Source organism: Talpa occidentalis, unplaced genomic scaffold, assembly GCF_014898055.3.
Source record: "Talpa occidentalis isolate TD23 unplaced genomic scaffold, MPIMG_talOcc4v2.1 talOcc4.10, whole genome shotgun sequence".
Classification (NCBI taxonomy): domain Eukaryota; kingdom Metazoa; phylum Chordata; class Mammalia; order Eulipotyphla; family Talpidae; genus Talpa; species Talpa occidentalis.
The window spans coordinates 41,922,608-41,947,978 of NW_023600993.1; the positions used below are offsets into that span (position 1 = coordinate 41,922,608).

A 25,371-nucleotide genomic window follows, 5' to 3' on the forward strand; every position below is an offset into this window, starting at 1 on the left:
CTCTGACTTCCTGCCAGGCGGGACCAGGCTTGTGGGGGGTCTTCAGCTCACCTCTGACTGCGTAGGGAACCTTCTCCCTTTGGCTCTGCAGGGAGCCTTCTGCCGGTTTCAAGCAGTCTTTATTGAAGAAAGGTTCCTGTTCTAAAATGGCGAGTCGGAGACGCACTCCCCTGTGCGCCCGGTCTGCCCCCGCGGTGGGTGCTGCTCCCCCTCTGGGCTCAAACTGCTGCTTGGTGTGGGTGAACTTCCTAGCTTACCTCTGGCTCCGCCAGGCAATGTGATGTTATTTTTAATGAAAGGAACCAAAATAAATAACACCCTCATTGAATGACTAGTACTTGCTAAAAACTGGACTATATGCTGTGGATAAAGATGAAAAGATATGCTTAGTGATATATAAGATTTATAAAGTTTTCCCTAGTGATGTAAAATATGTACAATTAATATGTTTCATTGAGATGTTATTAAGGAGAAAAGTATTAATACCTAGTAGATGCTTTATATGTGTACCTTGTCCAATCTACTAATCATATGAAGATTATTCTCTTTAACAGACATGGGACTAAGTCTCAGAAAACCTATCAACTTGCCCAGAGCGACATAATAAGTGATTGAAGCTTATTAGACTAATTAGAGGTCCATACTCAGTCATTTAACCAGAATTTATTAGCACAGACTAAATAACAGGAATTGTTTTAGATTAGGGAAACTGACATGAATAAAACAAAGATCTTACTCTCATGGAGTTTCATTCTATTGTGAGGCGTCCCCCAAATATCATGGGAGAATGTAGAGTGGCCCAAGTAGATTCTGTTTATAGAGTGGGTTTGTGTCACAGCTGAGGGAACCCCAAATTAGGAAACCACAGAAATAAACGTCAAATGGTGTGTTAGAAGTACCATTTTTTGAAAAGGCTTTAGTTTCTCTATTTTATGCTTTTAAGTATTATATATTTAGATGTTTCTGAACATTTGCAATGATACAAAATACTGCATTATGTTTTAGTGCATATTAATTTTTTAATTTCTTTTGAACTATCTCCTTAGAATAAATTCAAAGGAGTGGGTCATAAGATAGTAACATCATCCTTGCTATCTTTTTATGTTATTTTCTCTCAAACTGTGCAGACAGTTTTCAATGGATGAGTTTACTGATTCATTTCAAACTCAAACTCATTGGCGTTAGTTGTTATGGTTTTTAAATAAGAGTTTTTTTTTTTAAGTAGGTGGAAAACAAAGATTAAGTATGCCCTTATTACCATTTACTTGATATTTCTTGATGTACACATTTTTATATTCATTTATTATTTTTTCCCTCCAGTGTTAGCTACCTGTTCATTTGTGTGTGTGGTGTGTGTGTGTGTGCCTGCTAAAGCTCACTGTTAAATTATCTGGATCTAAGTTTTAGGAAGAATGATGATTTTTTTCTAGGTTTTTATGTATTAGAGACACTGGAGTCATCCCAGATGGCAGCTTCAGGTAGAGTTCTCCTGGTAAGACTGAGAAACAAGGAGAGAGGGGGACTTTTTCAAGCTCATATCCTGGCACTGAGGATTCTCCCCGCCTCCACCCTGGAGAGGTGAGTCTAATAGAGCCGCCATTGATGACATTCTGTCTTTCAATAGGTGTCTATCTATGCCTGCCACGTGCCAGGCTGTTGTGTTTACTGCCATCCACATGGAAAAGTAAATGTCTAGTTATACTGTATTATAAGTATGATAAAATATGGTGCCATAAGAGACAATAATGAGGAAAGAATGAGTGTTTGTAATTCTCGTTTAGATCAAGGGAACTTTTGTAAGTGGAATTTTACCTAAAACCCGAAGGAAGCCACAAGGTATCTACCATGTCATATTTCCTGTAGAAACATGTTAAATTGCTATCACTGCAACTACAAGGGCAACTTGTTCAGCTGAGCCATAATATCCTGTGGGTCAGGAAGTTCCTTTCATCTCAGTGTCACTCAAGATGGCTATGCTGCATCAGAAGGATGAAAGAATAGCGTTCTTCCTTAAGTTCCTAACATACTTGGTTACTTAGTGGGATGTTGGAAATACATGCACTTGTTCGAGGATCAAATAAGAAGATAATCACTGTGTGTCATTTCTCCCATTTTTTTCTGTATGATTGAAATAGTTACAATAATGAACATTTGGGGAAACTACTCTCTCCTGATTTTATGGAGCATGCTGTAAAAGCAGCTAACACAGCATAATACACAATGCAGTCATAATGCAGTTGCATAAAAGCAATATCAAATCACATAAATGCATCATAAAGAGCCCTTTATCTGTACACAATATCTCCTATCTCAAAAGAAAAATGAGAACCAGTGTCTTATAACTGACTACATTTATTTTTCTAACTTTGATTATCACTTCTGTCATTTGGCTTATCCATTTAAACTTATTAAGTGGACACTTGGGCGCCCAGTCTCCTTGAGAGGTAAGGAAATTTTAAAGCCATCTTGCTGTTACTGTTAATTTAAATATCCTCAAATGTCCATATGGCACTGAAACAAGAATATAACCATGTGCTTTTATTTTCTGAACATTTAGCAGTTTATTTCATATTCTGTATGTAACTCTATTATGTTTCATAGTATCTAAGGCTACATGCTTACACAGTCTATTGCCAGAAAGAATGCAAACATTCTTAGAGTCCAGAGAATGGTGCAGAATTTTTTTTCTTTTACTGTTCTCTTTGGACTTTTGTGTGTGTGTGTGTGTGTGTTCTTTTTTTAATTTTTTCTTTAAATTTTATTTATACAAGCACTGGGTACAGTGAGAAGTGCGGGAGGGTGAGAGAATTCACCAGAACCAGAGCGGGGAGCAGAGCAGGCAGAAGGACCGAAGTACACTGCTGAGGGGAGCAGCGAGTGGCAGGAGAGGTCTGTGTGCCATGTGGGACCCTCCCTGGTGGCCGGGAAGCAGCCGGGGATCGAACCAGCACAGCAAAGGCTGCGGGCAGCTTCGCAACCCAGCGCTCAACTGCTGCGCCACCGGGGAGGCCCTCTCTTCTGGCTTTTTAAAAACCTGGCTGAGTCAGTTTTAGAATTTTCCTTTCCCCCTTTTTTACCCCTCTCCCTTCCTATGTGGTTAGATCTGGGGAAACCACTCTTCCTGGGTCTTCTCTGGAAGGCAATGAGGAATCAGAATTGGTGGCACCTCACAGACCTCCATGGAATTTGGCTTAAACTTTTCAGATCCTTTGGAGTGGAATCTGTTTAAATATAAAATCAGCCAGCTTCTCTAGTGTTATATTAACACTCATTGCATATGTCAAAAAGGACACTCTCCTGAGAGGAAGGGAAAGACTGAGAGGAAAAGAAGAGGTACAGGGGACAGAGAACCTGAACTAGTAACAGATGATCTTCCAGGGTTCTTTGTTAGTTTTTTTTTTTTTTTTCAGATTAGTAAATGGTGTTTTAATGATGAAAACTTGCTTATAAGGCTAGTCTTGAGTGATCATAAGACGTAGTTCTCTCCACTGCCTTCTGTCACATCTAGACCCTTAACTGGGTCTAGTGACATATACTAGATAGAATCAACACACTGTGCTTTTCTTTCCAGAAGTGGGGAGTAGTTTTATTTTGGGATTTATTCTCATGTAAAAGGTCACCCCGACACTGAGCTGGATGTATACTTTAATTCTTAAAAGTCTGATCCATCATTGAAAAATGTATTGGTGATATTGTTCAAGCGAACATCATGCTGCATTAAAACTAACTTTTGCAAAACAGAAGTTGTCTAAATTGTCTATGTATTCATGTATACCTAATTTCTAGATTTTTTTTTAAAATGGCATTTTAAAGTTACATAATGGTTAAGAAATGGTTGTACCCATTTCTCTTATCATTATCTTAATTATACTATGTATAATCATTGTTTTTCAAAGAGACAGCCAAGTAGGCTTTATATCATGCTTTTACTCCACGAACTGAAGAACTTTTTCCTTTGTAAACTATATAAAAAATGTTACATATTTTGTACTAAAACAATAGCTGTTTTTTCCCCCGAGTGCTAAAGAATCTCTTTTATCTTCTGGCACCCTTTCAAGCTCATTACTGCTTCAACATTTTAACTTGTCACTTTTCCATCTCATCTAGTTGCATTTCATCATCTTTGATAAATCTTAAGGTTTTCTATAAAAAATCCATTCTTGAGATTCAGAAAACTTTGAATCTATTTTTCTTGGCCGATTTCATAAAATAAATCAATAAAAGGATAATCACACTTTAAGTAAAATATTTGTCCATATTTCAGGGTTTTATTTTAAAATAAAACTTGTTTCCAACTTTGTTTCTGCTATATAATGTCTTTATTTTCCTGCCCTTGAATCTATTTGGGGATGCTAATCTTCCTTAATATCCTGTCAGAGACAAAGACCAGAAGTCCCTTGGGAATCCAGAATTTCCAATATTGGATGCTGCTGAAAAATATAGATTCAGAACCATTCAACATATGAATTGGCAGTTCTTCTACGACCTTCATTTATTTTCTCTTTTTACCCAACTTCAGTAATTTCTCTTCCTTGAACTTTTATTTTCATGCAACTTTTAGGTTTTCTGAGTATAATGCTGTGAATTACTGGTATTGTTCTTGTACTTTGAAGGTGAAGGAACAACTGATTTTAAATGTGTTTGTTCAAGGCTGCAAGGTGGGTCTTCTTCATCCTGAGGTCCCCAGGTCTGCAAGGTCTGACAAAAATGGCTAGAACACAGTCAGTGTATTCTGTTCAGCCTACAGATGACATTTTATTTTCAAAGGATCATTGCTGAGAGGGGCCAGAGCTTTTCATGTTGAACCTACCTTGTGCACAGCTGGAGCAATCACCTCCACAGGAACAACCCTCATTTGCTTAAGCTCCTTTCTTCTACATCATTTGTTTAAACAGATTAGAAGAGTACTCCTCTCTTTACTAGCTCATCTCTTGATTTGTATAGAATAATATCAGTTTCAAAATCTTTGACCTCTTTCAAAGGCTTCTGTGGTTTTAGAATTCTGTTTTGAAGATGTTACAAGGTCAGCTGGAAAAATCAGGCATCTAGCTAGGTTCCATCCTCAAATTGCCAATAAAGAAAAGCACTGTAGGACTCCTTGGTGAGAGCAAAGGGGGCCCTGAGTGAAAAAAAAATGTTTCTAGAGGGAAGGAAAACATTTTTTAATGAAATGCCAATATTTTATCTTTACTTACCTCAGAAGCTGAGTAAATGTTATTCTGGAAAAGGGGTAAGGTCTAATGGACCACTCCAAAACACTAGAGAAGCCTTAGGAAGAGTTTGGAGAAGTCACCAAAGATCAAAAAATAATGCCTTATTCATAAAGATTTTTTCAATCCCTGTACTAAACATCCCTAGCTCCTTTGTCGCATCAGCATCTGTGCTGGCAAACACGGTGATTTCTCTCCACAGAACCTGACTTTCATGGAAATGAAAAACAAAGGATTACAAAAGAGAAGCAGAGTGTGATGTGTTTCTTTACAGCTAATTTCTTGATTCTCATTTGGATTTCTCTGACTAGGATCCCTTAAGCATAATGACTTGTTTTATATACCCAGCCAACATTCCTTTATAGTTTCTATACTTTGCAGAGCCTTTTCTAAAGAAATTAAAAAGAAATAGAAAATATGGCCAAAATTTCTCACTACTGACTGTACATGGAAAATACACCCGAAATGATTTGAAACTAAGCATATCAGTACAATATAATGGCTTTTCTGTGCCATTCATGTAGATCAAACTCTTGGGTGCCTTAGATGCTCCCATCATTAAAAGAGCTTCATGTTAAGTATTGAGGTCTTGAACTACTCCCTTTCCTACCTTCTCCTGGCTCAAATTCAGATTCCATGATGTATCCTTTACTTTGATATAATAGAGATAATTTCCATGGACTGTGAAAATGTCTCACTGTATTGATTTGGATTAATAGTATAACGACAAAAAAAAGGTAGTCTAAGGACAAGTTGAAATAGGTTGGATAATCAGCTAAAAGTCTGCAAATGAAACTTGATTCTTTACCTCTTGTGTACTTTAGTTACATTTTTTGGTAATATTAATGATATTTTCAAGGGTTTTTATTACAAATATTTTTAAAACTTTTGTTTTCCAAATTACAGATATAAAATAGTCTTGTGGTTAAAAAAACAAAAGACATAGTTGTGTATGTATGTGCATTACATAAAAGTCGGACTTCTCACTATCTCACTCCCCTAGCAGCCTGAAATGACCCATTCCACAGCTTCTTCTTTATACAAATTTATTGAAGCATGTAATCACAAATGAATTGGTTGTTGTTATTGAAATAAAATCATGTTGTATGCAATTTGCTTTGTTTACTTGGTGTGCTGGATATCCTTGCAAGTTAATAGTTATGGCACTAATATAATCTATATTTGTGGCTATGTATTTATTAGCACACATTTTAATTTTCTGTAAGTGAGGATCATAACACTTTCTGTAGAACATGACTTTTTCATTTTATTTTAACTTCTGTTATTAGTATTCACTTTTACCATGTTTTATGGAGTGTAAACTTCTCTCTCATATGTCATCTTACTCTTAAACACTATGAGGTAGTTAGTATTAGCCCTATTTTAGTTCATGAGGAAACTTAGAGATATTGATGCCTTGCTTCTATCATGAAGGTATAGTCAAAACTCAGATGTGTCTTGTTTTTCTCACACCTTAGAGAGTGCTTAATCTTTTGAGGATGTTTGAAAATGTTTTGGGGAAAGTTGGTAAATTCCTACTGAATGACATTTGGACTCTTCTTCACTATATACAAAATAATTGTCCATATCATTTTAAAAATTTGTTGTATAAGCTTCTAGCAATGTAGCCATCACTTTATCTACCATTTCTGTTTGTTTTGCTGTGTTGTATATATTGTATATTCTATGATAATTTTTCTGCCTTAGTTTTTAAAAGTTTCTTAACTATACACCTGAAGCTTTATTTCATTTAAAATGTATTTCCATATCTTATTATTTGTTCCTAAACTCATTTTATCTACGTTTTCTCTGGACTGAGCTCAATTTACTGTATCCAAAAGCCTGAATAATTCATCTGAATCCAAGTATGTTATTTCTCATTGTATCTCGCTTTTTACAATTTTACTTAACCTGTTAACTTGCTTTCCATGTAGTCTCCAAATTAATAGTAAAAAAATAAACTTTTAAGAATTAAAGCAGTACTTGCCCTTAGTCTCATGAGAAAATAATATTGGCTTAAGAACTGGCTTGGCCACTGTCCTGATATAACTCAAGAGGTCTTTCCCTTTTCCTGTTTTATTTGACAGTGGTAATATGAAAAAAATTAATTATAATGCAGAGTTCTAGTATCCAACCACAGAGCTCCAGCCAGCAATAAAAGTAGGAACTTTTAGGCAACGGTGTTGATAATTAATAAAAAATCAAATCCTTATACAGAGTATAAGAAATTAGAGTGAAAACAGAATGAGTTATGAAGATTGGGAGATTCAGCTCTAATACTTGCTTTGATCCTACCTCTCTCACTCTTTGATGTTGGATAGGCTGATTAATTTCTCTAAGATTATGTTCCTTCAATGGTAAAATAAGGTTGATACTCACAGTTTTGTTGGTAGCATTACATGAGGCAATGTGTTAATTGCCATTACAATGTTTGGCATTTAGAGTATTCTTCATAAACGGTAAATTTAGTTGCTTTTAATTAATTGATTTTCAACTGCTTTTGACCCACTAAATAGATATTTAGTAGCTTCTGTACTTAATAACTGATATATGTATATAGCCTAATATAACTCTATAGCTAAAATTAAATTTAACCTTTTAGTCAGGTTCTTGTATTTTTACTATTATCTTTAATTAAAAATTTTTAGTATATTTTATTTTATTAAAGTAACAATGCTTTTTAACATTATACAGGTTTCAGTTTTTCCTTATAAATCAGGCAGGAAACTGTATACTTAAAATTAAAAGTCCTAAGTTTAAAATGATCAGACTTTGGTACCTGTGTTTCTGAAAATGAAGTCAGAAATATTGAAAATATAAGTTTAAAATATTTTTTATTTTCATCCTCCTACCCTAATAAAAGACATGTGTTTTAACTAGGTTAATGCTTTTCCTGGACCTCAAATTATAGTGCATCTTCATTTTAAGCATGAATAGCTCACATTTCATTTCCTGAATTATCTAAGATTTAAAAAAAGCAGATTTATGCAGTTCAAAAGATTCTCAAATCTTTTTTTAAAGGAAGTTTTCCCCCAAGAAAGAAAAGAAGCAGAAGGATTTGGGGTCTGTATGAACATTGTCATTACCAAACTTTGTAATATGTCAAATCTTGAATATAAAGAATTTGTCACAAGTTGTAATTATCTGTCTAGATTCCATGAGGAGAGTGAAATTTTAACACCAAAACTGAATACATATATTCCATCTCTACCAACCCAGGAAAAACAAATCATCTGTAAAAATAATTAATAGCCTTCCTACTGTAATGCATGGAAGTGTTATTTCATTTTCCATTTGGGATTTTTTGTTTTCAGCATTGGAATTTCAGTAAGATAAAATAATTGATATTAATAGAGGTTGAAATTAATAATAGATGTTGTAGTCAATGACTGCTTATTTTTGCTGAAGATTTCTTGGCTATATCATTTGGTATTCCCCAAAATCCAATTTGCCAAAAATATTTTCCTTGTAACTCATAAAAAAATAGAGGGAAGATTCTGAAACTGAATTAAATTATGAAACAAATTATTTGGATAGCTAAAATTAACTTATCTATAATTTACTTGTATCTGTGGTTGTGACACAAGAACACAAAGTAAAATTTTACTAGAAAGCTGAAAGTGATGAAGTGATGATGAAAGGTAGAACTCTATTTTATTTTGTGGTGCTGATTGGCAATGTTAGAGATCTGGAACTCAATCTATAAGAATGATTTACTATCAGAAACATGAGAAATGACTGAGTATCATACAAAATATTTAGCTTTGTGTGGATAGAATTTAGAAGTTTTTAAGTGTATTGTGAAACTGATTTAACTTTTATTTTGAAATCAGTCAGAACATTCCTTACGAATGGGGCAATTATAGTATTATATATTTATTTTTTTTTTTTTTTTTTTTTTTTGCATTTTATTTTTTTTTTTATTTTTTTTTTCATTTAAAAATGTATCCATTTTTATTTTTATTTTTTATTTTTTTTTTTTTTAAATATTAAATTTTATTTTTATATTCCCCCATACAATTGCAAACGCCCCATTCTGACCCCAATCCTTCCCCTCCCGCCCCCACCCCCCAAAAAGTGTCTCTGGTTCATAGTTTTTTTGTTGATTTTGATTTTCACTTTCTTATATTCATTTTCCTGGTCCCTTATTTAAGTTTTCTAGATTCCTGCTATGAGTGAGACCATCCGGTATTTTTCTTTTCTTTTTGGCTTATTTCGCTGAGCATGATCCCTTCCAGTGCCATCCATGTTGCTGCAAATTGCATGTGTTTATCTTTTTGAATGCTGAGTAATATTCCATGGTATATATGTACCACATCTTCTTGATCCAGTCATCTATTTTTGGGCATTTGGGTTGTTTCCAAAGCTTAGCTATTGTAAACAGTGCTGCTATAAACATAGGAGTGCAGGTGCTCTTTGGAATTGATGTTTCTGTGTCCTTTGGGTAAATACCTAGGAGTGGAATTGCTGGATCATATGGAAGCTCTATGTTTAGTAGGTCCAGAAATCTCCACACAGCTCTCCATAGTGGTTGGACCAGTTTGCACTCCCACCAACAGTGCACAAGAATTCCTTTTTCTCCACATCCTCGCCAACATTTGTTGTTGCTAGTTTTTTTAATATGTGCCATTCTCACTGGTGTGAGATGGTATCTCATGGTAGTTTTGATTTGCATTTCCCTGATTACAAGTGATGTTGAACATTTTTTCATATGTCTGTTGGCCATTTGCATTTCCTCTTCAGAGAAGTTTCTTTTTAGCTCTTCTGCCCATTTTTTGACTGGATTATTTTCTTTGTTGTTGCTGAGTCTCATCAGCTCTTTGCAGATTTTTGTGATCAGTCCTTTATCATTAGTGTTGGGTGCAAAAATGTTCTCCCAGTTGGTGGGGTTTCTCTTTGTTTTTGTTATTGTCTCTTTTGCTGTGCAGAAGCTCTTTAATTTGATGTAGTCCCAGCTGTTTATCTTTCTCTTCACTATCACTGCTTTGGGTGATGTGTCTGTAAAGATGTCTTTGATGTGCAAATCCCGTAGTGTTTCGCCTATATTTCCTTCTATGTATTTTATGGTTTCAGGTCTTATGTCTAGTTCTTTAATCCATTTTGAGTTGATTTTTGTGTATGGTGTGAGGTAGTGGTCAAGCTTCATTCTTTTGCATGTAGCGACCCAGTTTTCCCAGCACCATTTATTGAACAAACTTTCTTTGCTCCAATGCATAGTCTTTGCTCCTTTGTCAAAGATTAGTTGACCATAAATCTGTGGGTTTATTTCTGGATTTTCTATTCGATTCCATTGGTCTGTATGTCTGTTCTTGTTCCAATACCATGCAGTTTTGATGATTATGGCTTTGTAGTATAGTTTGAAGTCTGGGAGTGTGATGCCTCCATTTCCTTCTTTTTTTTTCAGTAGAGCTTTGGCTATTCGGGGTTTTTGGTGATTCCATATGAATTTCATCAATAATTGTTCTATTTCTTTGAAGAATGCCATTGAGATTTTGATTGGAATAGCATTGAATCTGTATATTGCTTTTGGTAGGATGGCCATTTTAATAATGTTTATTCTTCCAATCCATGAGCAGGGGATGTCTTTCCATTTCTTTGTGTCTTCTTCTATTTCTTTTAACAGTGTTTTATAGTTTTCTTTGTATAGGTCCTTTACCTCTTTTGTTAGATTTATTCCCAAATATTTGATTTTTTTTGTTTCGATAATAAAAGGGATGGTTTTTTTGATTTCTTCTTCTTCAGATTTATTGTTTGTGTATAGGAAGGCTACTGACTTTTGCGTGTTGATTTTGTATCCTGCCACTTTACTGAATTGATTGATGAGTTGAATTAGTTTTTCTGTGGAGATTTTGGGGTTCTCTATGTATATTATCATATCATCTGCAAATAGTGATAGTTTGACTTCTTCTTTTCCTATTTGGATTCCTTGGATGTCTTTCTCTTGTCTTATTGCTCTGGCTAGGACTTCCAGTATTATATTGAAAAGCAGTGGTGAGAGTGGACATCCTTGTCTTGTTCCAGATCTTAATGGAATTGCTTTCAGCTTTTCACCATTGAGAATGATACTGGCTGTTGGCTTGTCATAGATGGCCTTTATGATGTTGAGGTATGTTCCTTGTATCCCAAGAATTTCAAGGGCTTTTATCATGAATGGGTGTTGCACTTTGTCGAAAGCTTTCTCAGCATCTATTGATATTATCATATGGTTTTTATATTTCTTTTTGTTGATGTGTTGGATAACGTTGATTGATTTTCGGATGTTAAACCATCCTTGTGCCCCTGGAATGAATCCAACTTGGTCGTGGTGAATTATCTTATGGATACATTGTTGGATTCTGATAGCTAAAATTTTATTGAGGATTTTTGCATCAGTGTTCATTAGGGAGATTGGCCTATAGTTTTCCTTTTTTGTGTTGTCCTTATTCGGTTTTGGTATTAGTGTAATATTGGCTTCATAGAACGTGTTTGGTATTGTCCCTTCCTTCTCAATTTTTTGGAAGAGTTTGTGAAGGATAGGCACTAATTCGTCTCTGAATGTTTGGTAGAATTCATTTGTAAATCCATCAGGTCCTGGGCTTTTGTTTTTGGGGAGGTTTTTAATTACCATTTCAATTTCGCTGCTTGTAATTGGTCTGTTTAGGTGTTGTATTTCTTCTTTATCTAGCTTTGGGTGATTGTAGAGTTGTAGGAATTTGTCCATCTCCTCTAGATTGTTGAACTTGTTTCCATATAACTGTTCATAGTAGTTACTGATTATTCTTTTGATTTCTGCTGTGTCCGTTGTGATTTCTCCTCTTTCATTTATGATTCTGTGTATTTGTGCTTTCTCCCTTTTTTCCTTTGTGAGCCTGGCTAGGGGTTTGTCTATTTTATTTATTTTTTCAAAGAACCAGCTCTTGGTTTCATTGATCTTTTGGATTGTTTTTTTAGTTTCAATTTCATTTATTTCTGCTTTGGTTTTTATTATTTCTTTTCTTCTACTGGTTCTGGGGTTTTTTTGTTGTTCTTTTTCTAGATCTTTGAGCTTCGAGATTAGGTTGTTTCTTTGAGTTCTTTCTTGTTTTTTGATGTGAGCTTCTATTGCTATATATTTTCCTCTTATTACTGCTTTTGCTGCATCCCATACATTTAGGATATTGGTGTCCTCCTTGTCATTCAATTCAAAGAATTTTTTAATTTCTTCTTTGATCTCCTCGTTAGTCCAGTGGTCTTCCAGTAGTGTGGCTTTTAATCTCCATGAGGTAGGATAGTTCCTTGCCTTCTTTTTATGATTTATTTCTAGTTTGATGCCTTCGTGGTCAGAAAAGATGGTTGGTATGATTTCAATCTTGGTGTATCTGTTGATGTTTGTCTTGTGCCCCAGTATGTGATCGATCCTGGAGAATGATCCGTGTGCGCTTGAGAAAAATGTGTACTCCGTTTTTTTTGGGTTTAGTGTTCTATAGATGTCTGTTAAGCCCAAATGCTCTAGGTCCTTATTTAGAGCTTTAGTTTCTTTACTTATTTTTTGTCTTGTTGATCTATCCATTGTTGATAGTGGTGTGTTGAAGTCTCCCACTACATATGTGTTTTCTCTGATGTCTGTTTTCAGAGAGGACAACAGTTGTCTGATATATTTTGGTGCTCTTTTGTTTGGTGAGTATATGTTAATGAGTGTTATTTCTTCTTGAAGTATTGTCCCCTTAATCATAATGTAGTGACCATTGGGGTCTCTTTTTATTTTTTTGAGTTTGAAGTCTGTTTTATCTGATATAAGTATAGCTGTTCCTGCTTTCTTTTTTGGCCCATTTGCTTGTAGGATTGTTTTCCATCCTTTGACTTTGAGCCTATTTTTATCTTTTGTAGCTAAATGTGTTTCCTGGAGACAGCAAAAGGTTGGGTTTTGTTTCTTAATCCAGGCTGCAACTCTGTGTCTTTTTATTGAAGAGTTTAGTCCATTTACATTTAGAGTTAATATTGATATGTTAGCATCTGTATTTGCCATTATGTTTGTCTTTCCTTTGATTTTATTTATTTATTCTTTTAATAACTTTTTTTTTTTTTTGGTCTTCTTTCGTTGTTATTCGTCCCTCTGAGGTTCTGGCTTTAGGATTCCTTGTAGTATTTTTTGGAGTGGGGGTTTAGTCGCAATGAAATTCCGGAGTTTCTCTTTGTCTGGGAAGGTCCATATTCTTTCTTCATGGAGGAAAGAGAGCTTTGCGGGATAGAGTATTCTTGGTTGGCATCTGTTTTCTTGGAGTCTGTTGACTATGTCCCTCCACTCTCTCCTTGCCCGTAGTGTTTCTTCAGAGAAGTCTGATGTCAGCCTGATTGGTTTTCCTTTGAATGTTATCTGTTTCTTCCCTCTTGTCAGCTTCATTATTTTTTCCTTGTCCTGGATTCTTGGGAGCTTTACTATTATGTGTCTTGCTGTGTTTTTCCTTTCGTCGTGGAAGTTTGGTGTTCTTCTTGCTTCTTGTATATCAATTTTCAGCTCCTTCTTCTCATTTGGGAAGTTCTCTTCAATTATATCCATGAATATTTTCTCTGTTCCTACATCTCTCTCCTCTCCTTCTGGAATTCCTATAACTCTTATATTTCCTTTCCTCATGGAGTCAGATAGTTCCCGAAGTCTTTCTTCATTCTTTTTCCTTCGTACTTCTCTTTCCTTTTCTGTTTTGGTTCTTTTTATTTCTGTGTCTTCAAGATTACTTATTCGTTCTTCCATTTCATCTATTCTGCTTTCATTGCTTTTCCCAGAGTTCTTTAGTTCCTCCATTAATTCTTTGATCTCCTGCATTTCTCTTACTTCCCTCTTTAGGGACTCAATTTCCTTCTTCTGATCTATCACTTTTTTAATCATGGCAATTTTAAATTCTCTTTCTGGAAGGCTCAGAAGTTCTTCCAAGTTGCTGTCGTTGCAATCTGGGGAGTGGTTTTCTTTTTGTGGTGTGCTTCTTTCCTGAGGAGTTTTTAGGTTGCGTGTGGTTCTTCTACTCCCTACTGTCTGTTTTCTAATTTGTCGTATGCGTTGGGACACTGTGTTGCTCGGACTGACTGACATCTTGGGTGAACTTCTCCGCTCCCCTCTGGCTCTTCCAGGAGCCATCTCTGTCTTCTGGGGGAGCTTTCTGCTGGTTTTAGGCAGTTTTTACTGAAGAAATGTCCCTGTTCTCAAAATTCGAAGCGGGATGCAGTCCCTGCGCCTCCGGTTTCAGGCACACTCTTCTGCGCACCCGGTCTGCCCCGGACGTGGGTGCCTGCTCCCTCTGTGGGCTCAGACTGCTGGTCGGAAGGGGCCTGGCGTGGAATAACTTCCCGGCTGGCCACTGGGTCCTCCAGAAACCTTCTGCCCTTTTCAAGCAGTCTTAAGAAATGTCCTGTTTTATAGGGTGTTAGTGACTTTTTTTTTCCTGGTCGCTAGGTGGCGCCAGAGATCTCTCCTATTGTCCTTGGGGGGCTGTTTTTCGCCTCCCCCCACCCCGTGGGACAGAGAACAGAGCGGGAATGGTAGGGTACACCTCAACAGCTTTGGGGTGCTGTGTCTGCCTTGTGCCCCACCGTCGTGGAGAAACCACGCCCCGAATTTTCGTGCCCCGGGTCTCAGTTCAAAGCCCTCAGTTCCAGGACGCGGGCTGTAGCCCAGTTCAGTGGCGCGGGAAGGGCGCCTTTTGCACCGCTCCCGTGCCTGGGTGCCTGGATCCTGCTTACTCAGGGAGGGACCTTCACCTCAGTGAGGACCTCCGCGCGTCTCCCCGCAAGCCTAGGTCGTCTCCCCGCAAGCCTAGGTCGCAGGCGCGGGGACCTGGGCAGCCGCGATCCAGGTCTGCACTTGCTTTTCAAGTGCGCGCTGAGTGCGCCGCTTTCCGCGCAAGCTTACCGCAGCCCGGGCTGTGTGCGCGTCTCCCGGGGTCTTTGTTCTTCTCTAATGGCGCCCGGAGCCGTTCGCTCACCGCCGTGGCGGATCCTGCAGGGTTCGCCTCAGCTCCCGTTCACGGGGTGTGGTGGCTGCAATAGTTCCTTTCCGCTCACAGTCCCGCTTGCTGCCTCGTTTGTTCTTGTGGGCCGTTTTGGTTTGTTGTTTCCTCCTCTCTGCCGGTCGGAGAGTGCCGCCTCTGTGGGCGGGGGAGGGGAGCAGGGTTCTGCGCTTCCCTCCCTTCTAGTCCTCTTTTATGGCCAGTTTCTTCTTCGGGTAGTTTGCTGGCGTCACCCGTTTATCTTCCGTGTCCCAGTTCTCACTGGGACCTGCTGCTTTTCCTCCCTATTCACTTTTTTTAATGGGAGATCTTACTTGCAGCGTCTCCTCGCCGCCATGTTGCTCCGCCCCCTTCAGTATTATATATTTATAAGACATGAATACGTGCCATGCCACCAGTGTATCTTCAGTGCTCAATATAACAATGAAGTAAATAGTATTTTTTTCCATTTTGCATAGAGAAGAGACAGAGACTCAGGCAAGTTAAAGCATTCCCCAAGTTCACACATTGTTGGAATGAGGATTCAAAGTCTCCCTTCCCCTTATTCCAATAATGATAGTTTTCCTGTAACATCAGCAGTTAGTACTCCTTGGATTAAAATGGCAGGTCAGAGTTCTGTAGTTCTTACACACCACTGTTTTCATTATGTTTAAAAAATCTTCATGGAAAGCTTGATTTTTTAATTTTCAAAATAAAAATGACTTTTTTCTAACTAACATTTTTATAACTAAGAGAGCAAAACTTGCATTAAATATAGCTATTCAAGTAAATTTTGGTTAACATTTTAGTATTTACTCTCCTAAACTTTTCTGTGTGCAAAGTGATATCTCATCATACAGTGTTTCAGGAAAGTTTTAAATTTGCAAAAAGCGATTTTTCTCATATAAATTTATGCACATTGTTAGTTCTTCATTTTAGTTACTGAATAATCTAGAATCTTACTAGTTGAATCGCCACAATAGACAGGACAGTACAGAATAATTTTTCTCTGGCCTCAGCTTCCTAAGTGGGTTGTACTGTTGCCAGTGATAATGCCCACACCTTGTAGAGGCCTTAATATCCAAGATATATCAGGAAACATATTCAATTTAACTACAAACAAAAAAAAAACAACCCAAACAATTAATATATGGGCAGCATATCTAAACAGAAAATTCACCAAAAAGGACATCCAGAAGGTGGTGTGTGTGTGTGTGTGTGTGTGTGTGTATGTGTACATACATGAGGGAAATACAGTTCAAATGGAGATGAGATATCACCTCACACTAGTGAAAATGACACATATTAAAAAGACCCTAAACAAGTGCTGGAGAGGAAATGGAGAAAGCAGACTGTATTACTTTATTGGTTGGAATGTAAATTGGTGCAGTCATTTTGGAAGCTGAAATGAATTTACTTTAAAAAATTAAGAATGGGGCCTCCCCTGGTGGTGCAGCGGTTGAGCGCTGGGCTGCGAAGCTGCCCGCAGCCTCTGCAGCGCCAGTTCAATCCCTGGCCACCGGCAGACCTCTCCTGCCGCGCCCGCTGCTCCCCCTCAGCAGTGTACTTCGGTCCTTCTGCCTGCTCTGCTCCCAGCTCTGGCTCTGGTGAATTCTCTCACCCTCCTGCACTTCTGACTGTACCCAGTGCTTGTATAAATAAATAAATAAATCTTTAAAAACAATTAAGAATGGAAATATTCCATGACTTAGTAATCCCATTCTTAGGCATGTATCTGAGGAACAGGAGAACATCACCTCAAAAATTATATGCTTTACAATGTTTATGGCAGCATTATTCACAATAGCTAGGACATGGAAACAACCTAAGTGCCCAATGATCAAGAGGATCTGTTGTAACTACACAATCTGGAATACATTTCAGCCATTAGGAAAGATGAAATGTTATAATTTATAGCAAAATCAGAAGTTTGAGGAAAGTATGTGCAGTAAAGCAAGTCAGAATGACAAATATAGGATATTTGCATAACAGATAAATCAGCAAAACAAAATACTTATAAAAGGTAACATACACTAATGATCAGATGTTTCTGAGGCTAAGAAGGAGGGGAAAGGAAAAAAGTTTCAAAGTGGTATAATGGATGATGGTGGGGGAAGAAAGGAAGATACCTGGCATAAATTTTTTTTTCAAAATAATATACAAAAAGTTATCCCAGGTAATAATATAAAAATATGCAAAATATATTTAATTACCATGCTAAATTTAGTTATTTAATTTCTTTTCCTGTATGAATTGATAAAAGGAAATATGAGCACCATATATACAACTTTAAATTTTTTACTATCTATATTGACGGGGAAAAAGAAGCATGTGAAATTGACTTCTATAGTTAATTCACTATGTTCAAAATATTATTTCAGACTGCAATCAGTATAAAAATAGTTATTGAGCTGTTTTACATTTTTTAAAAATTATGATGTGTATTTTATATTTACAGTAATCTCAACATGGATCAGCAAAATTTCAGGGTGCTTAGTAGCTACAATGACAAGTTAGTAGCTAATAGTGAATTAAGGGTAGCACAGTCCATATTGGTTTTCAACACCAACACAATGCCTGGAACACTGAAAGTTCTGATATATTTATTGAATGAATAAGTTATATGAGTAATAGTAGACCAGCAAACTGCTGAACTAAATAATTCCTATAACATCAAAAATATATAGCTACAGAGTGACATTTCTCTGTTAGCAGAAAGTTAAGTATTAGTGATTATGAAACCTCTAAATGTCTCTAAAACTATTCACATTTTTACTTGCACTATTCTTCTGGATGATAAATATTACAAGTTTATTTCTATAAGAATGTTTTATTTAAATTTTAGGTGCATTTGTGAATGTTTAATATTCTGGGATTTGGAGAAATGGATCTTAATACACATTTATTATAATATTTCTTAGTTATGGTGAATTCTATTAACCAAAATTGCTTCGGAATTCACCCTCTTAAATATTTATTGTCAAATAATATTTTAGATTTGAGCTGTGGGAAAATAACATAGCAGCTCATAGAGAAATTAGAATACTAATGAAATTCAATCTATGCTAGTTTATACATCATTTTGAACTGACTAATGTTAGGCAAAACATGCATATCTATTAAAACATTAAAGTTATTGAGGGAAAATTTTTATTTAATGTTAAAATATAAAACTTCTTTAATCACTGGGAAAAATCTTCAGAAGTTGCAGGAAAACTCTACATCAACTTAAATATTTCAGGACAAGCAATTTCACTAATTTAAAATAACTTCCAGAGCTAAGGATCCAAGTAAATGAGCCATTTTCTTTAAAAATTCTCATTCATCTTGGGAGCATTAAAATTAATTGAACTTATGATCTTGAGTTCTACTCATTTGTGAATGTGTTTTCAGTAAGTATACATAATTGTGGTTGGGATCTGACAGTCCCTTATATGAATGCACATAGAATTTTATAGCATTAATATTTCAGGCTGTTGTATTCACAATCTGATAAAATGAACACACCCATGAAATGAACTAATGTAAAAAAACAAATATATTACAGACCAGTAATAGATGTTCTATTCTCATAAAAGATTAGAATTAAAAGTACTATGGATAATATTTCAGTCCAAAATCTGATTCTTTTCTATACAACTCTGGAATGCGGAAAGTGATAGAGGGAGTTGTAGTAGAGGGAAAGGGGGAGGATCAGGATCTTATCACATTTTGCAAGTTTCCCATGGATGTGTGAGTCAGTGCTTCATTCTGAGAGGCAAATTTTTAGCATTGGTTTTCAACGAATCTTTCTTGAGGTACGATTCTTTTGCTTTCTATCAATATCTGCTTTCTCCAGTCTTTGTCTACTGTGGTGATATTAGAAACAACATATCAGAAGAGTGTTAACAAGAAATATTTGAATGAGTGAAAAAAATGACCCCTTGAAAAATACAAAATAAACCTCAATCCTAGGAAGAGTCAATAATATCATAAGGATTTCAATTCTCTGTGAATCAAATCCACAATTATAAATTTTAAAATTTAAAATGTATTATAGAATCATACATTTAATAGCATTTCAATAACAAATACCAGTTTTTAACTTTAGACAAGCTGATTGTAAATTTATATAGAGAAGTAAATCAACATGACTAATAAGGGAAATATGGATCAAAGCAGGGAAGACTTGTCTACCAGGCAGTTGGGATTCTCAAAAGTAATAGAATAAACAGAATACATACATGTATCTAAAACTGGTAATGGCAAACTTAAATGGGGAAGCTGAGACTTGATCTACCGTGCCCTGCCTTCCCCACTCCTCTTTCTAAGGGAAGATATGGTTTTGAACCAAAGACAAGTAATTTAGTGAAATATTTGTAGATAATTCTTAAGGCTATGAACTAGAACAAGCCCTCAATTCTGGTTAATTTAAATAAAAACTTGTCAGTGATGCTCTTTAGCAAGAAAGATCCAGATTACTTCTTGAGGATTTTTTATATTTATCCTGGTTTGAGTCCTATTCCAGAAAATGGGGAAAATTATATTCAAGATCTCATGTGCTTCAATTCAAAGCATGCAACCTCATGCAAACAGAAAGAAAGAAAAGGAGGAGGCTCAATATATAAAGAGGAGGAAAAATACATCCTAATAGTGCCCAGCCAGCACATCTGGCATTCCATTCCATGTATAAAATGCTCACTCATCTGTCTCCAGGGACTACAAACTTTAGAGTTAATGCTAAGATACATAGTTTCTTGCTTATTTTTTTTTCAGAAATATCCATGTAAATATTGTAGATAAAAAGCCATTCTAAGCCTTTCATTTTTATGTACCAATGCATCTTAAATATTTATTTTTAATGACAGTGCATTACAGGTTGTAAGCAAATTGTGTCTGGGGTGCTGAAATTCAGCCTGTGCAACACTCGCTTGGGGCTGGGAGGGCTGGGGAAAAGGGACAACTTTGTCTAGAATTTTTACCCATGGAGGGGCTAGAGACGGTGGTGGTCTGTCATTTGTAATTGGTCCATTACCAGAAGGCAGGCATTTCCTAGCACACCCAAAGGCACTCTGTCAGCATTAGCATTATTTGCATATTCCATAATGTATTTAATAGATTTCTCATTGATATACACTCTTTTTTGGTTACTCCCCACCCCTCCATCAGCCTCTCTGGAGACAACCAGTGCTGTAGTGAAATTTATATTTTTAATATTGGGTGACATGGGTTAGTATGTGGTGTCTTTGCCAACATGATCTGAGTTATTTTCTGGTTTTAGCAAGCTACAGTTTGTCACATACCATTTCTTATTTAGCACTTCAGACTTCTTTCTAGCCTCTTAATCAGTTTCTCAGGTCTGAGATCAATCTCCTAAATTTCAGAGGTGCCCTTAGCTTTGGCAGTGGCACAGGAAACTGTGCCTGCTCTGACACATGTCTCTCCATATGTCTCAAATCGAAAGTTTAATAAAAGAAGGAGAAAGCTGAAAAAGCATGGCTTGTGATACAGGGGCACTTTGGAAAGGAAGTTGCATTTATTGGCAAGGTGATGAAGACAAGGAAAATAAAAAAGAAATGCTACCATCTGTATCTCCATTTTGAAGTGAAATTGGATAGAATTCACGAACTCTACCGGACAGAACAGTCAAGGCAATGGAATCTATCTGTTCTCCCCAAAGGAAGAAAGTGTCAAATGCTTGGGAAATAGCAGTTAAATTAAATGTCAAAATACTTTCAACTAAATTGCCTGGCAACCCTACTTTAACTGGTGTCATCCACATCTTCATCCTTTCCCGCTGCTGTTCCCCTTGCATCAGAGGAAAATGTACAGAAATCCCACAGGCAGGGCCTGTTGATCTCAATGTGCACTCTGTGGCATGTGAAACTTCAATTTTTAAATTGTGGTAAAATACACATAGCAAGAATTTTACCCTTTCAACTGTTTTAAGTGAATGGGTCAGTGGCACTAAGTATATTCACATTGTGTGCAACCATCATCACTACCCAAAACTTTGTTATCTTACAAAATTGAGCTACACCCATTAAACAAATGCCCCCACTCCTGGCAGCCATCAGAGTCACTACGAATTGTTTCTGCCTTTTGAATGTTATGAATAATATTGTTATAAACATTGGTGTACAAGTATCAGTCCAGTTCCTGCTTTCATTTGTTTTTTTATATACCCTAAAGTAGATTTGCTGGATAATATGGCAACTAAATGTTTAACTTTGGGGGAGATCTGCCATATAGTTTTTCACAGTGTCTGCACCATTTTATATCCCCACCAGCAATGCCAAAGGGTTAAATTTAACCACATCCTTATGTGGTTTACATAGATTTTGGCAACCACTGATTAATCATTCTTTCCCATTTCTTTGCTTTAATTATTTGATACTCAGGGCCCTAACCAATTGCTCTAGGGAACTGTCTACATTTGCCCCTGAAAATCCTCTGGTCAGAAGTAATATTATATACAGTGCCTATAAAAGAGCCTAAGAAATAAATATTCAAAAGGTAATTTTCCTTCCCATTTTTATTTCATTCCCCTTTTAAAAAATATATGATTAGGCGCAAGGGGTTAAGCGTCAGCACTGTGAAGCTATCTGCAGCTACTGCAGCATGAATTCAACCCCCGGCCAGGGAGGTGACCCACATGGTGCAGCAGACTCGCCGGCTGTACCCCTCAGCAGTGTATTTCAGCCAGTCTGCCTGTTCTGCTTCCCACTCTGTCTCTGGTGAATCCTCTCACCCTCTGCGCCTCTGACCTATACCCCAGTTCTTATATGCATAAATAAATAAATCTTAAAAATATGTCTATATGATTACCATATCTCTTATTGTGAGTATCCAGACCTTATGTAACAGTGTGTATAAAATAGTTAAATTAGAACTACTGGGCTCCTGCAAGAAATGTCATGGGCTTCCAATGGAGGGTACATTTCAGCTTGATTCTACTTGGCAGTTACCCTTTGTCAGAAAGTGAGGAGAAAACATCCTATTATGACAAGATAAGGAACAAAAGTGTAAAACCCAGTGGCAGCTGGTGTGGCAATGGACATATAGTCAGGATATGTAGAGAGAGGACCTGACCTGGCTCATAAAGAGAGAATATTTTCAACTGGCACTTGGCAGGCAGCATTAGGACAAAGCCACTTTCCAAATAATTCAGTTGACACATATTCTGTACCTAAGAGACAGAGACATTTCTGCAATAGTAATTCCCTGACAATGGAAGTCAGAGAGGGATAAGAGCAGTTAGTGACATGGGAGGAGGAACTGCTTAAGCAAAAACAATAACAGCAGTAATGGAGGTAATGATTTGTAGACTTGCATGTTTAAAGTAGTTCACTGTTAGTATTATTTTACCCCATGTTTTATATATATATATAATCTTTATTTAGTGATCACTATAGTCCTATTGTACAAATAAAGTTCATTTAAATTATGCTACAGTAATAAATAATCCTCAAATGCCAGGGATTTAGCATATCAAATGCTTATTTCTTGCTTGCATAAAATCTGTTGGAGGTCTAGGACAACTCTCTAGGGCAGCTGTCCTCTGTTTCATTCCTGAATTATTAGACTGTTTCAATCGTGTCACGCTTCCAATTCAATGCATCCACTCACAGCCACTACAGCTGGGGAAGAGAGAGAGGTAAAGGGTCAAACACCAGTGGCTAACCTCTACCTTCTGAAAGTGATACATGTCAGCACAGCTTACATTTCATTGGCCAGAACAAGTCAAGTAGTCATGAGTAACCACAAAATGCAAAGGGAAGCAGATCTTGGAGAATATATGTATGCTTTATCAATGATGTATCATTGTTTTCTTCACTTTAAAAATGATGAAGCCAACACCCATATTTTAAAAAACTTCATCTAACCATTCTATTATAGGAAAAAATCATGACTTTCATGGATCCTAGGCATCTTTTTCGCTGTGCTCTTTGCTTCATAAAACAAATTGAAATTATATTTCCCAAATGTATTGATATAAAGATGAAAATTACCCAGGCTTATTATTATGTTAATATCCTCTCATTATTATTATATTTATTGACATTTTAAGAAATTAAAGTTAAAATGTTTTTATGAATTTTTAAATGTATCATGAGTTCTAGGCACTAAATTTGTTATACTTAGAGGATCAGTCAGCCCTGCTAAGATAGTTGGCATTAGGTCTATCTGACTTATAAGCCTGTGGTTTTGCCACAGCACTAAAATGTCTACCTGACCTAAATAAACCACATTTTAGTCAGCAGAAGTTCAGTTCTCTTTATCACAGATAGTTGAGTATTTTCATCAATTTCTAAAGTGGGAATTAGAATTTATAGGCAGAATCCACTGTAACACATGTTTCGAAAATTAGGGTTTTTGAAAGATGTGGCTAACAAGTGAGATTATATTCAACTATTCTGAATTTAAGAATTAAACCATATGTAGTTCTCTTTCCAGAAGATGCCTCTCTCATCTGTAATTAATCCTAAAGGTCTAGCTGATGAGAAGTCAATATCCTATACAGAATTTTGCCTTAGCAAAACTGAATTCAGCATGAACTCATTTTCATGAAGGATAGTTGCAATTTTCTATGGGAGAAAAGGAGATAATTGATAGTTAAAGCAAACATTGACTGTATCCCCTTCCTTCTCTTGGAATTGCATAGTTCATCTCTGATTTTACAAATGTCTTTTCGTTTAGCAAACCACCTTAATTTTGTTGGGGAAGACTGAAACACTGAGGTCTAGAGTCACACTGTCTAATAGAAATAGAATGTGAACCACATGTGTAATTTTAGATTTTTTCACAGTCACATTAAAAAAGTGAAAAGCATGTGAGATAATTTTAATATTTCTGTTTAACCCAGTATATCCAAAATATTATTTCAATGTAAAATCAATAAAAAGTTTAATGTGCTATTTTACTACTTATTAATCTTTAAAAAAATACTATCAATAAATCTTCCAAATGTGATGTATGCTTTACATTTACAGTGCAACACCATTTGGACAAGTCACATATCAAGTGGCCCTTGGATATATGTGACAAGTGTCTCCTGGACACTGCAGGTCTAAATTGAGATGAGGACAACAAAAGAAAAAGGTGAATTGTTCTGCATTAGACAATGTATAGGAATTTTGAGATTTCTAGAAGGTGGTGTGGATACGGCCAATGAGAACACCTGAGGGGTGTAGACAATGGTGAGCAAAAAGCAGAGTTTGGAAAGAAGGCAGCATCTGAAAAGAGGACATGGACTGTAGAATAGTTCAGAGTTGGGAAAGTCATGTCTTGTGTTTAGAATTGAGTTTTAATTTGCTTGCTGTGTTGTGCTGGAATATATGCTCTTCTAGAGTTCTTCTCCATTATTATTTTTGAATAGAAAAAATGCTATATACATATGTCTTTATAGTTATTTTTTTGAAATCCAAGAAAACTGACTGTGTTTCTCCATGGGGTAATATGTAGTCAAAGAAACCACAGGATGAAACAGAATTAAGGGTCTGAAAACCAGAGTGTGAAGGGGCACTTTTTTTTTTTTTAAATAATGACTGCATGGGATCTTGAAACATTTTAAGTTTAAGGTGAACAAACAGGGTCACCCCTCAACCTGCCCCAATTTTGTCTTCAAGGTTTGGAAATACCCAGGAGTCAGATTACATTTAGAGAGGAGTATTTGAATAAAAGTGTCACAACTTCAACACAAATATTTGTTGTTTTCCTACTGCATTATCAGATAATTTGCCAGGTGTTGAGACAGAGAAATAAATCTGGTACAATACACAAGATATATCCTGAGAGAAATACAGACTAGCTGACATGTAGCCTATTCCTTAAATTGTCCTGAGACTGTGATAATTTTGAAAGCCAAGTATAATTTTAATTATTTTTTTTTTACTAAGCTAGAAATAAAAGTGTGTTTGTAACCTTTTACGACTATTTAAATGCATTGTAATATGATTTAAAGCTAACTCTTTACCCCTTAACAAAGTATACTGGTTTTTGTTTTTGTTTTTTTCACAATGAGCACTTCTGTAGGCTTTATCTTCTGAGTTTCTCTGTATTAGGATCCTTGGCAATATCTTTTCTCACCTAGTTTTTTAGTTTTCTTTCCAAATTTTTGACCATTTAATGGAAATGTTTCATTTTATTTTTCTGTGAAGAGTTTAACATTTATGGTCTCTTCCTCAAAATACACTGAGGTGTTTTCGTGGAATCACAAACCTGGATTAGGAAAAATGAATATGACT

General features: G+C 36.2%; 1 long non-coding RNA gene across 9 annotated transcripts in view; it reads left to right on the forward strand.

The window, feature by feature from the left end:
• Positions 1-25,371, forward strand: part of LOC119230640 (uncharacterized) — a 587,338-nt gene that overhangs the window by 53,135 nt on the left and 508,832 nt on the right. For 7 of the 9 annotated variants that reach the window (XR_008551838.1, XR_008551837.1, XR_008551844.1 and 4 more), the window contains exon 3: positions 1,431-1,578. This is a non-coding gene — a long non-coding RNA (uncharacterized LOC119230640). Of the gene's footprint in view, positions 1-1,430; positions 1,579-24,117; positions 24,227-25,371 lie in introns of all 9 variants that reach the window. The other 2 variants (XR_008551843.1, XR_005121781.2) reach the window with 1 other exon arrangement.